This window comes from Anser cygnoides, chromosome 2 (assembly GCF_040182565.1).
Source record: "Anser cygnoides isolate HZ-2024a breed goose chromosome 2, Taihu_goose_T2T_genome, whole genome shotgun sequence".
In the NCBI taxonomy this organism is placed as follows: Eukaryota; Metazoa; Chordata; class Aves; order Anseriformes; family Anatidae; genus Anser; species Anser cygnoides.
The window spans coordinates 78,597,296-78,610,017 of record NC_089874.1 but is presented as its reverse complement, the minus strand read 5'-3'; the positions used below and the strand labels follow the sequence as shown (position 1 = coordinate 78,610,017).

General features: G+C 37.0%; 1 long non-coding RNA gene across 2 annotated transcripts in view; it reads right to left on the bottom strand.

Annotated features, from left to right (window-relative positions):
• Nucleotides 1-484: 484 nt before the first annotated feature.
• LOC125180112 (uncharacterized) overlaps nt 485-12,722 on the bottom strand; it is a 97,944-nt gene continuing 85,706 nt past the window's right edge. For both annotated transcript variants that reach the window (XR_007158378.2, XR_007158379.2), the window contains one exon: nt 485-605. This is a non-coding gene — a long non-coding RNA (uncharacterized lncRNA). The remainder of the gene's footprint in view (nt 606-12,722) is intronic.

Sequence of the window (12,722 nt, the reverse complement as noted above, 5' to 3'; positions counted from 1 at the left end):
TCTTTTTCTTTTTCTTTTTCTTTTTCTTTTTCTTTTTCTTTTTCTTTTTCTTTTTCTTTTTTTCTTTTTCTTTTTCTTTTTCTTTTTCTTTTTCTTTTTCTTTTTCTTTCTCTTTTTCTTTTTTCTTCTTCTTTTTCTTTTTCTTTTTCTTTTTCTTTTTCTTTTTCTTTTTCTTTTTCTTTTTCTTTTTCTTTTTCTTTTTCTTTTTCTTTTTCTTTTTCTTTTTCTTTTTCTTTTTCTTTTTTTCTTTTTCTTTTTCTTTTTCTTTTTCTTTTTCTTTTTCTTTTTCTTTTTCTTTTTCTTTTTCTTTTTCTTTTTCTTTTTCTTTTTCTTTTTCTTTTTCTTTTTCTTTTTCTTTTTCTTTTTTTTCTTTTTCTTTTTCTTTTTCTTTTTCTTTTTCTTTTTCTTTTTCTTTTTCTTTTTCTTTTTCTTTTTCTTTTTCTTTTTCTTTTTCTTTTTTTTCTTTTTCTTTTTCTTTTTCTTTTTCCTTTTTCTCTTTCTCTTTCTCTTCCTTTTTCTCTCTCTTTTTATTCCTTCCTTCATTTATTGAACTCTTTTAATCTCAACTCATGAGCTTTTCTTGCTTCTGCTCTTCTGACTCTGCTCTAGGGTGGGGAGGGGAGAACAAGAAGTTGGGTGGGTATTTAGTTTATGGTCAGGGTCCACCCACCACAGAAGCTATACAGTGATTTCTCATTTTACATAACTTTCCAGAACAGGTTGTTTGCATTTTAGTATTAACACAACAGAATTGTAAATTTACATATTGGCATTATCACATTCCAGACAGTAATTAAAACTTCAAATAGAAAATACCTTAAACTGAAAACCTGGTCTAAGCCATAAACATGAGTTAAACCAACATTCAATATAAAGAATTGCATTACAGATCTAAACACAGTAAACCTAAAATTATCTGTCCCTTCCTCTTTCCATTGAAAATGATCCTTTTTTACACTTTCTTTTAAATGATATTCCCTTCACTTTTCCCGTACCTTCTGTTTCAGTGCTGTTTTCAGTGATGTACCTGTGTACACAAATATGGAATTTGCATCACTGAAACATAAGGCAGGAATGAAATGTCAATATTCTCTTTGTAACTGATGTTTTATTCCTACCATGTATTTCAATGGGTAGAGTAAATGTCAAATAAACAACAATTACACAATGAATACATGATATTTTATATATTTGGTGACTAAACAAGACAAAAAATATTCACTGAAGATATATTTTCATTGAAAGTATGACCCCCCCCCCCCCCAAAAAAAAAAAAAAATATTCTATACAAGCAAGAATATATTTAGTCTTAGTTAAAGGACTGTCAAATTTCACTTTGAATAAATTCAAGCCTAAATTCATTCAGTGTGACATTTAAGAAAGAGGGGATTGCTTAACCGAAGAACAAGGAAGTGAGGCAGGAGTTTTAATTTCTCTACATGGATTTTTAGTGCTGAAGGAAGACACTTAATTCACAATACTGGCAGCTAAAATCCTTTGCATTATCTATGGACTTGGTATGCATTGCTAACTCAGCTAATCTCCTATACAGCTCACAGCAATTTTGGTTAAATTTTGACCTCTGGAATCATTCTTGGAGCATCAAGGAAGCTGCCTATGTCTGTCCATTTTATGGCTTTCATGGTGATACAGAAAAAAAGAGATTTGTTATCATGATCTTCTGTGGATGTGCCTACTAACAAGTAGGATGAAACACCTGTGTCTCCTTGCATCCGCCACAAATAGTCACTCACTTTATCTTAGTCACTGGATATGAACATGAGAGAAAACTGCTTCTGCAACAACCAAGCTACTGGATCCATCATATTGAAAACTCTAAGTAAACAGATAGTGAGGAAATATACATGAGTTCTAGACGGCTTGAAATGAACTAAAAGTTTTCTTCAGATATACAATGAAAAAGCAATGGACATTTTACTGTGGTACTTATTTTTGTAAATGGTGAAAATAGGAAGGTAAAACAACCAACTATCCCTTAAAATAAGGTTAATATAAGCCTAGATCATTAATCAAATTTGATTCTGCTAGTTTAATACACAAAATTGGCTTTAAAGAGCCATGTTACTCTCTGGAATGAACTACTTAATTTTAACATTTTACGTTTCTGCCTTTAAATTATGGTGTTGGCTTTTTTTGGTTGGTTGGTTGGATGGTTGGTTGGCTGGTTATTTTTGGTTAGTTGGTTCATTGATTGGTTTATATTTCTCTTAGGCAAGTCCATGGAGACAATCCTCTAGAGATCAGCATTTTAAGCTTTTATTAATGACAGCTTCTACTAGGACACAAATCTTTTAGACCACATTTGTGAAAGAAGACTCACAAAATCAAGAAACAAACTAGGGATTTTTAGCGGTACTTGCAGAACAAGATGAGAAGACAACTGTTATAATACTGATATCCATTTAAGGTGATGTTGTCTACAATTATATACCTCATATTGGAAATTCTCTGTCCCAATTGTATGTTCATGTTCAAGTAATCAAAATGTTTTCAGTTTTAGCTAAGCAATGTGATAAATTGCCCTTACATGCATGTAAACCACAATTGATCATCTTTAGCCCCTGTTCATCAACTCTACTGATAATTCAAATATATATTAAGTATCTACCACAATTTATAGTTTTGACAAAGAAAACAAACAGAAAAAAAAAAAAAAAAGCAAAACAGAAACAAAACAAAACAACAACAACAACAACAACAAAACCACCATGGAACAAATGTATCTTTTTGACCTTTCCAAAACTTTAATATTCTCCTTCATATTGGTGATAAAAATTTATATGACTGTGCTAAGCTGCATTCATTTTTGTAGCAACAATGGACTTAGGATACAGTAGTTTTCCTGAACATAGCTGAAAATAGGTGTTTGTACACTTGGAAATGGTATATTCGAGCTCCTCATCACAATGGGGAGACATGTCATTGTTACACTGTCCTAGAGAGCCTGTAATTATTGTGTTTCAAAGCCATTGTGCTCATTATGTAAGAACATATTTTCTTTTTTGTTGTCATTACCTTGCTGATAATAAATGTTGAATTACTGGTACTAATGTCTTGTCTATTCTTGAAGCCAGTAGAAGCTCTTGTAGTGTAAACCAGTTTCTGGGAGTGTAAGGTAGAGATTTTATATCAGCATTGTTTTTATAAAGATTTTCTTAAATCCAGGTGAAAAATACTCATACTAGAATACCTGATGTTACATGGTTGTATGTAAATAATGTTGGTATTCTTGGGAAGACTTTTGTAATTTACATGAGATTACTCTCTGTGAGTAGTAAAATTAAGTTTAATTCATGACCATAACTCTGAGAAAAGCCTAATTCAAAACGACCTTTTTCAAACATCCATAGTTTTAGAGCTTGGAATCTGACTGTTAGTATCCTTCACTAGTAAAAGTAAGTATTCTTTTCACATTAAAGTGTTTGTTTGTGCATGAGTGAAAACTGTTTTAAGATTCTTTTAAAAATATTAACAGAATTTGATTTTGCCTCTTTGGTCACATCCTTTGATGACAGCATTTTTACCATTTCATTTAATTTGAATTTGCATTTTGACAATTTCATTTAATTTGAATTTCTTGAAGAATGAAGACATCATGTGCACTATAATCTTTATAATTCATTTGACAATTATATTTTTAGACAATATGTGAAATAAATATTTGAAATATGATGAAAGCTGTACTTCCACACCCTAATTTTGTTCTGCTGAAAAAAATTGGATGGTTACTTCCAACCAATTGGATGACTGGAGTAAGACATTGATCGATGATTTTACGTCTTTCATTTCATCCTAACAACACTTGTACAGTATATACCAAATTTTAGACAGGATATATATGGAGCAGCTTTCTCTACATCTTAACTCTAGTGAGTTTTCAAAGCACTCATGAGCATCTATTTTAGTATTGTAATTATGATTTATCAAAGTGATGGATACAAATGAAACTGCTGGGTAATGCTGAGCCCTGCAATTTTGTGAGTGATATTATAATGATGGATAGTGCTATTATTTAAGTGGAAAGGTTTGTGTGTTGGATGTCTCCACACCATTGGTATATGTAATGATTGTGCCACTGACACAGATATACGTCATTCGTCATGACTGGAACAGGTAAATTCTGTCAAGAGTTTCAGATTAAGAACATGCATTATAGGGCATTTGAATTAAGACATTAAACTACATGATCTGCCCCATTTTATCTCCAATAATTTCTATGGTTTAGGCTCCATATTAGCATTAGGTTAGGTGAAAGAGTTCAGAGAGTATGTGAATATTTGTGTACATCAAATTCTTGTTTTATAACAGTTGCAGTTCACACCTACTCTCTTGCTCCATTCTGTTTCACTGTGCACTCAGTGCACATATTCAAAATAGATGTCAGTAAAAAATAGCATATTTTGTTTGGTTTGCGGCCCAATCAATACCCTTAGATTTCTGCCTGTAGCTGTCACAACATAACTCAAAATGGAATCCGGAATCCATTTCACTGAGTCTAGTTTCTCATCTTTGCTGTAAAACTTTCTCATAGCCTCATTGCTTTCCTGCTTATACCTGAATGAATGCATACAATAACTCTTTCTTCTCAATATGTTCAGAAACATATTTTGCAAAATGTTTAAATTTCCTCCGCCTGACACCTTATGCAAAAGGTGTAAACTGTAGGTGTAACCACAAAAGGTGTAACTGCTACTGTTCTGATAGAGTGTATCATTCATGAAATATGAAGATGCATATCTTCAGTTTAGTCCAGCACAATTCTCTACTGTATTGCAAACCTGGGAAAGAGGGAAGAGGCTATAAATATTAAATAGGTAATGGAGGACGGGGGGAGCTAGCATGGTGGGGAAACACAGTTTTATATAAATAGGAGGATGTTAAAAAGTTTTAGAAGAGTACTTAACAGTCAGGTCTACTAAAACGTTGCTGGAGATCTTCCCAGATTTGTGAATAGTTGCATGTAGAGCTTTCTGAAAGATAGATAGGTAGCATTTATAAGGTAGTTGGCACGACAAACCTTTCCTAGCAGCAAAATAATTAACTGTATATTTGTTAAATCTAATGACAAAGTAAATGGTCAAAAGTAATTTTTCTAGGAAAATCTGTTTCTCGACAGCATTTTTGCATGCTTATCACACTTTACTTATGCCAAAAATATTTTATCTTTTATCATAGAATGAATCATAGAATGGCTCGAGTTGGAAGGGACCTTAAAGATCATCTTGTTCCAATCTCCCTGCCATGGGCAGGAATGCCACCCACTAGATCACGTTTCCCAGAGTCCCATCCAACGTAATCTTGAATACCTCCAGGGATGGGGCATCAGGAACTTCTCTGGGAAACCTCTAAATCACCCCTCTCTTAGTTTTAAACCATTGTAGTGGGTTTAAGTGGCACGGTTTTGGTAGCAGGGGGGCCATAGGGGTGGCTTGTGCGAGAAGAGTCCAGAAGCTGCCCCATGTTAGATAAGGGCCCCACCGCTGGCCAGAGCTGGGCCAATAAGTGATGTTGTTTGTGCCTCTGTGAGATCATATTTAAGACAGGGAAAAAAAATGCTGGGGAACAGCAGCTGGGAGAGAGAGAGGAGTGAGAAACAGCCTTGCAGGCACCAAGGTCAGTGAAGAAGGAGGGGGAAAGGTGCTCCAGGCGCTGGAGCAGAAGTTCCCTGTGGCCTGTGGTGAGGGACATGGTGGAGCAGGCTGTCCCCCTGCAGCCCATGGAGTACCACTGTGGAGCAGATCTCCATGCTGCAGCCCGTGGAGGGGAGCCCACACAGGAGTAGGGGGCATGGCGGGAGCTGCCGCCCGTGGGGACCCTTGCTGGAGAAATTTTCTCCTGGGGGATGGACCCCATGGTACGGACACATATCTGTAGCAGTTCTTGAAAAGCTGCTGCCTGTGGAAAGCCCCCCAGGCTCAGTTCGGGAAGGACGGCATCTCATGGGAGGGACCCCACTTTGGAGCAGGGGATGAGAGTGACCAAGAAGGAGCGGTGGAGACAAAGTGCTATAGACTGACTGCATCCCCCATTCCCCCATTCCCCTGCACCACTCAGGGGGAGGAGGTGGAAGTGGGTGGATGGGGGGAAGGCATTTTTGGTTTCTTTCCTTTGTTTCTCACTTCTCTAGCTTGTTAGTAATAGGCAATAAATCTTACTGTCTCCCTATTCTGAGTCTGTTTTGCCTGTCACAATAATTGTTGAGCGATCTCCCCGTCTTTATCTCAACCCTTGAGCCCTTTGCATCGTATTTTCTCCCCCTTCCTTTTTGAGGAGGGGGAGTGAGAGAGCAGCCATTGTGGAACTCAGCTGTCCACCCAAGTAAAACCGCCACAACCATTCCCCCTTTTTCTGTCATTATCTGCCTGAGCAAAAAGTTGCTCTCCATCTTTTTTATAAGCCCCCTTTAAGTACTGAAAAGTTGCAATATGGTCACCCTGGAGCCTTCTCTTCTTTAGGCCAAACATTCTGAGCTCTCTCAGCCTTTCTTCACAGGAGAGGTGCTCCAGACCTCTGATCATCTTTGTGGCCCTCATCTAGACCCATTTTAAAGGCCCACATCCTTCTTGTGCTGGGAACCCCAAACCTGGATGCAGTACTGCAAGTGGGGCCTCACAAGGGCAGAGCAGAGGGAGAGAATTACCTCCCTCGACCTCACATCTGTTGATGCAGCCCAAGACACAGTTGCCCTTCTGGGCTGTAAGCCCATGAGTTCCTCTCCCAGTCTGTCCTCATGTCTGGATTGCCCCGACCCAGGTGCAGCACCTTGCACTTTGACTTGTTGAACCCCGTTAGGTTCACATGGGACCACTTCTCAAGCTTGTCCAAGTCCCTTTGGACAGCATCCCTTCCTTCTGTTGTATCGACTGCACCACTCATCTTTGTGTCATCTGCAAACTTGCTGAGGGTGCACTCAATCCCACTGTCTACGTCATTGATAAAGATAGTAAACAGCACTGGTCCCAGCACAGACCCTTGAGGAACACCACCCAACACCAGCCTCCACCTGGACATAGAGCCATCGACCACAACTCTCTGGGTGTGACCTTCAAGCCAATTCCTTATCCACTCATTTGTCCACACTTCAAATCCATATCTCATCAATTTGGAGATCAGGATGTCATGTGGGACTGTATCAAAGTCCTTACAGAAGGCCCAGTAGGTAACACTGGTCCATCTTCCCTTGTCAACTGATGCATCCACTCCATTATAGAAGGCCAACAGATCGATCAGGCATGATTTGCCCTAGATGAAGCCATGCTGGCTGTCTTGGATCACCTCTTTGTCCTGCACGTGCCTTAACATTGCTTCCAGAAGGATCTGTTCTACGGTCTTCCCAGGCACAGAGGTGAGGCTCACCAGTATTTATTTCCCCAGGTCCTCCTTTCTACCCTTTTCAAAAATGGAAGTGAATTTTCCCTTTTTCCAGTCATTGGAAGACTTCAACTGACTGACAGGACTTTCAAGTATTGTGGAGAGAGGCTTTACAGCTACATTAGCCAGTTCCCTCAGGACCGTGGAAGGCATGTCTCCGGGCCCCATACACTTGTATCTGTTCAGTTTCATCAGGTGCTCTAAACCTGCTCTTTGCTTACAGTCGGAGGGACTTTGCTCCCCCAGCCCTCATCTTCAGGTTCAGGACTTGAGAGATGTGGGAAGCCTGAATGGCATTGAAGACTGAGGTAATGAAATTGTTGAGTATGTCAGCCTTCTCCATATCTGATATTAACATTTCTCCCTTGTTCATCAAATCTCTCTTTTGCTTGGCTTTTCTGGCCAACGTACCTATAGAATCCCTTCTTGTTATTCTTCACATCTCTTGCCAAGCTCAGCTCCATCTGTGTCTTGGTTTTCCTGATCCCATCCTTGTACGTCCTGACATCATCCCTGTACCATTCCCAGACCACTTGTCCCTGCTTCCACTGCCTGTGCATTTTCTTCTTGCACCTCAGTTTGACCAACAGGTCCTTGCTCAGCCATCCCAGTAGTCTGCCCTCCCTGCCCGCTTTCTTACACAGGGGATGGAGAGTTCTTGTGCTCTATGGAAAACATCCTTAAAGAGGACTTTTTTTTAATTTTATTTATTTATTTGTAATAGGAACGGGACAATCTTCCTTTCATTAATTAATCTTTGCAACGGATCACATAACTGGGATCATACACCGTACTAGACAGATACGTCGGTCTGTTCAAAGCAGGGAAAAGGATGAGATACTGTTGGACTGACTCAACTGATATCTAAAAATAGCTAAAGTCACTCATCAATAAGTAACCTTTTTGTAAGAATTATGTACAGCAACTAACCTATTATATGCTTCAACTAACGTAAATAATTACTAAATAATTATATGCTTGTCTATCATCAAAGCCCACTGTTACTACCTAAACAAAACCTGCCCTTTTATTTTCCATATTTGATCCAGATTACTTCCTGAACTTATCTCATCAACCTGTAGCTGTTTCCTACATTTATTACTCATTTCTTCTCCATTACAAAGAGCAACATTTATGTATTACTTATGCCAAGATTTTTTTCCTTCAGTTTGTTTCTAGAAAATATTACCACATTTCTACTTCAGATGACCTTCCAGCTGTTTTCCAGTTATGGTAAAAATGAAATATATGCCCCTAAGATACCTTTTTGATTTCTCTTATTTTTTCTCCCTTCTTTTTCACACATGCTTCATTAGTATTCATTGCTTACTGTTAAAAATCATGCATAGACATGCAAAAGTGTTTGTCTTGATGACCAAATTTCTTGCACTTTTTTGCTAGTTTATACTGGAATCATGCTAGTTTGTTTTCCACAATATTCAGTACTACTTAACTAATCACAAGGTTTCTTACAGAAAAAAAAAAATATATATATAAATATAAATAATGCATTTATGTATTATTAAGTGTGAGAAAATGAAGTAATGAAGTGTCTTTTGTTAAAAATGTATAGCAGTGTCATTCTTGTTTGTGATACCCTACAGCCTCCAAAATCCTTGAAAAAGCTCTGTATTTCATCAGGAAAGGATCAACCTTCCCCACATTCCAGGGGGATCATCTGATCTTGTCTTTCCAAAGAAATATAATACAAAAGTAAAATATTTAAATGAAAAAGGCAACTGTCCATTCCAAGTTGTTACTCTCCTTATTTCAAAGATTCTGTTGCTCAGACCTTGTTCCTTATCCGCAGTATATATAAATTGTGTGCAAATGTATATAGAGTCCTGTAAGGTCGTTTAATTTGTGTCATTTTACATTTTTTACACAAATTGAACAGTACTTTCAAACTGTTAATTTCTTAACTAGAAAGTTGATTAGTTGATCAGTGATTAGATAGTTCACATCTACACAGGTTTCCCCACTTTTCCACAGTCTAAAATTGTGAAGAAATAAAACACACAAAACCTCAGTTTTGACATACCTTTTTTTCCTGTATGCTTAGATGGTTGCTTTGGGCATTCATACCACTTCTCCCACTTCTCCTGTAGCCCAGAAATATAAACCATGATTTTCAGAATTTGAATGCCTTCGAGATTTTTGTTTGTTTGTTTCTTTCTTTCTTTCTTTTCATTTCCAGCACAGTCTCTTCATACAGTTGATTAGCCTGTAGGTTTTTCTGGGCACTGTACTATGTCCTGGGCCCAGGACTACTTCCACTAGAAGACTACCCCATTCATTTTTGACAGTATCAGCCTGTTAGCTAGACATATAATAGCAAAAAAATACCCTAGGATGCCTATTAGCCCTCAGAGTAAAGACACAAAGTTGACGTGTTAATTTTGCCTGCCAGTTTGCATCAGTTTATAATGAACGGATGTGATACATTGTGGTGACATAAAGACAAGCATCGGATCTTTCTATCAATAGACACTTAATTTGCTTTCTTAACAGTTTAACTGAACAGATCCTCCTTCTTCAGCGTGACAACGTGTGCACACACTCACTAAAGAACATGCTAGCAAAGCACAGAAAAAATGGGATACAAGAACATGTCTCTTATTTCAGTTCACATGAGATTCTGTTAGGGGCTTCCTAGCAAGAACAACATTGCAGGACATGACCTCTTTTATTAACTCTCCTATATTCTGTTTGGTGGTTGAGCTTTGCAAATGTATCATTGGTTCTTAAAGATGCATACTTTTGAAACATACTTTTTAAAATACAGCTACAAGTACATGTCCAGCTATATACATGGCAGCTAACCTTCTTTGGCATTTTTGCAACATCATTATCATTACATTTATAAGAACGTTTTTAGATTTGGCCTACTGTGATGTTTTGGCAAAGAGCAGAGTGCCTGTGTTGTGGGATCTGTTGTCCTTACAACAGGTAGACAAATCCCATCATAGGTACCACAATTCACATAACTTTCTCAGCTAGAGGCAGAACTGCACCTTCCAAAGGAGGCTGCAGCAGGATACACAATTGGCCAGCAATAGTATACGTTCTGTTTTCTGTGCTGTATACTCAGCATCTCCTGACTGATCTTTGCTGATCAGAAACCAACATTAATTGTAAAGGGGGAGGTTTATTCTGTGGATGGAGCCGGGCTAAAACAGTCAATTTTTGTTGTTGGTGGTGGTGGTGGTGTTTTTCCTGACCTTTATTTTAATTAATGTGAAAGGATTGGGCTGTCTTTTGTTGTTGTTGTTTGTTCTGTTTTGTTTTTCACTGAATGGCTTTCCTAGCTTGGAATCCACTAAAGCCTAGCATCATTTTCCCTTGAGCACAAAACTTTTATGAAGTCCAGCCAAACTCACTATGTCATTGTCTCAAGTCTCTGACAGTTCACAACATTGTCTCTAGACTTTTTTCTCTTTGATGTAATTATAAGAACCTATCATATTACCACTAAGGCCTTTGACTGTGAATAATTTTATTTGGTTTGTAACCTTTATTTGTCTTGTGCTTGCAAGCTTTTAATAGACTGTATACTCTTGTTTTCTTGTCTGTTCTTATTTTTCATTTCCAGTCTCATTTATCTTCCGACATCTACTTACTTCAGTGCCTCCTTTTTCCTATTTATTATCTTCATTCTTCTGCAGAATATTGCCTCCCTTTTATTCTATGTTAATGCATTAAATACTGTGACACTGTGGATTTGGGGGATTTACTGCAAGTAATCTGGGGCGGGGGGGAGAAGGGGATGTCAAAAAAAGACATGAATTATAATCAGTCACTTTATTTTCATACCTCAGTTTCTTCAGAGTGAAGAATTAGGGATTCAGTCACCAAACATTCCCATCCATTGCCCATTGTTCAGTTAGGGCCAGACTTATAGGCATGGCTGAAGTTGAACAGCACATGAATCTCACTAAGATTAATTCTGTGAGCTGCAATGATGGCATAATGCAGCTAATATTTCTCTGCCATCCAAAACATGTTTCCTTGAATTCTAGTTATCACACAGTGCCTCTTCCTGGGACAGATTTGCCCATCCTTTTAAAAGAGCATAGTTTAAAACAACTGCCACAAAAATACTTATTGTAAGACCAAGTTCCTTGTCCTATACAATTATCCTCTTTAAGCTGTAGCATAACCATTCTGATAATGAAAATAAAAATTTAGAACAATAGTAATAGTGGCAATATATTATCAAGAACTAAAATATTTTAATTATTTTAAAATTTCATATATGTAGTATGTCATAAGATATATAAATAAAATATTAATAAAATATTACGTAATATAGACTTCTGTATCTCTATTTAGCAACAGAGACATTTCAGCTAAGTGGCAATTATTGAAATATAGAGTGAAATATAAATTGATTGGTGTGTTTCTTCCAACAGCATGAATGCATTTATATTTTCATATTGCCATCTGTATAGCATTAACCATATTAAATACTGAATAATTCTAAAAATTAGGCTGTTTTTAGTATTTAAATATATGCAAAGGATTGTGCAATGAAAAAAATTCATTGAAAATAGAAACCTCTTTAAAATGGAGTATAAGTACTTAATTTTGACTATTTTAAGAATGTTAGCAATGGTTCTCCAAACGTATAGACATTCTGAGGTGGGTAGAATGTAATGGACAAGAAACTCTCTTGTTCAGAATCCATCTTCCATATTAGACACAAATGCAGGATGTCTCCATTCTAGTTGAATTATTTGCTACTGGGTTATAAAGGTGAGCTTAGCAGTACCATCAGCCATATCAGTGAAGGAATATGACTGTTTAGCTCTTTTAGATGGCAGACATAACTATGACTAGCTAGATTCTTCCAAGAAGAATAGGTTTTCCAACTTGAGAGCTAGTCCCTGGTGTTCTTTTTCTCAGTACTCACTGGGTCACAGTCTTTAACAGAGGATTATTATTATTATTATTATTTCTTCCCCTGTTGTGGTCAAATTGTTAAACAGTATACCTGACACAAACATAAAAAATAGTGCAATATGGCTGCAAAAAATCATGACTGACTAGAAAAAAACAGGGGCAGGGTACTTATGATTTTTTGGATCATTTCAGCCAAGTAATATTTTTAACCAATTTACTCCAACATTTGTGATATTTTCCAAATCATTTATCCATAAATTGTAGCTTGGATCAAACCAATAAATATCTAGAGATCCCAACTCTACCTTAAATTTTGGGAACAGTATTTTGTTAGCTTTGTGAACATTCCTAAGCTGCTGCCACATTTCCTCTCCCCTTTCTTCTCATGTATGATATTTCATTCCACAGAATACTAATGGCTTTCCTTG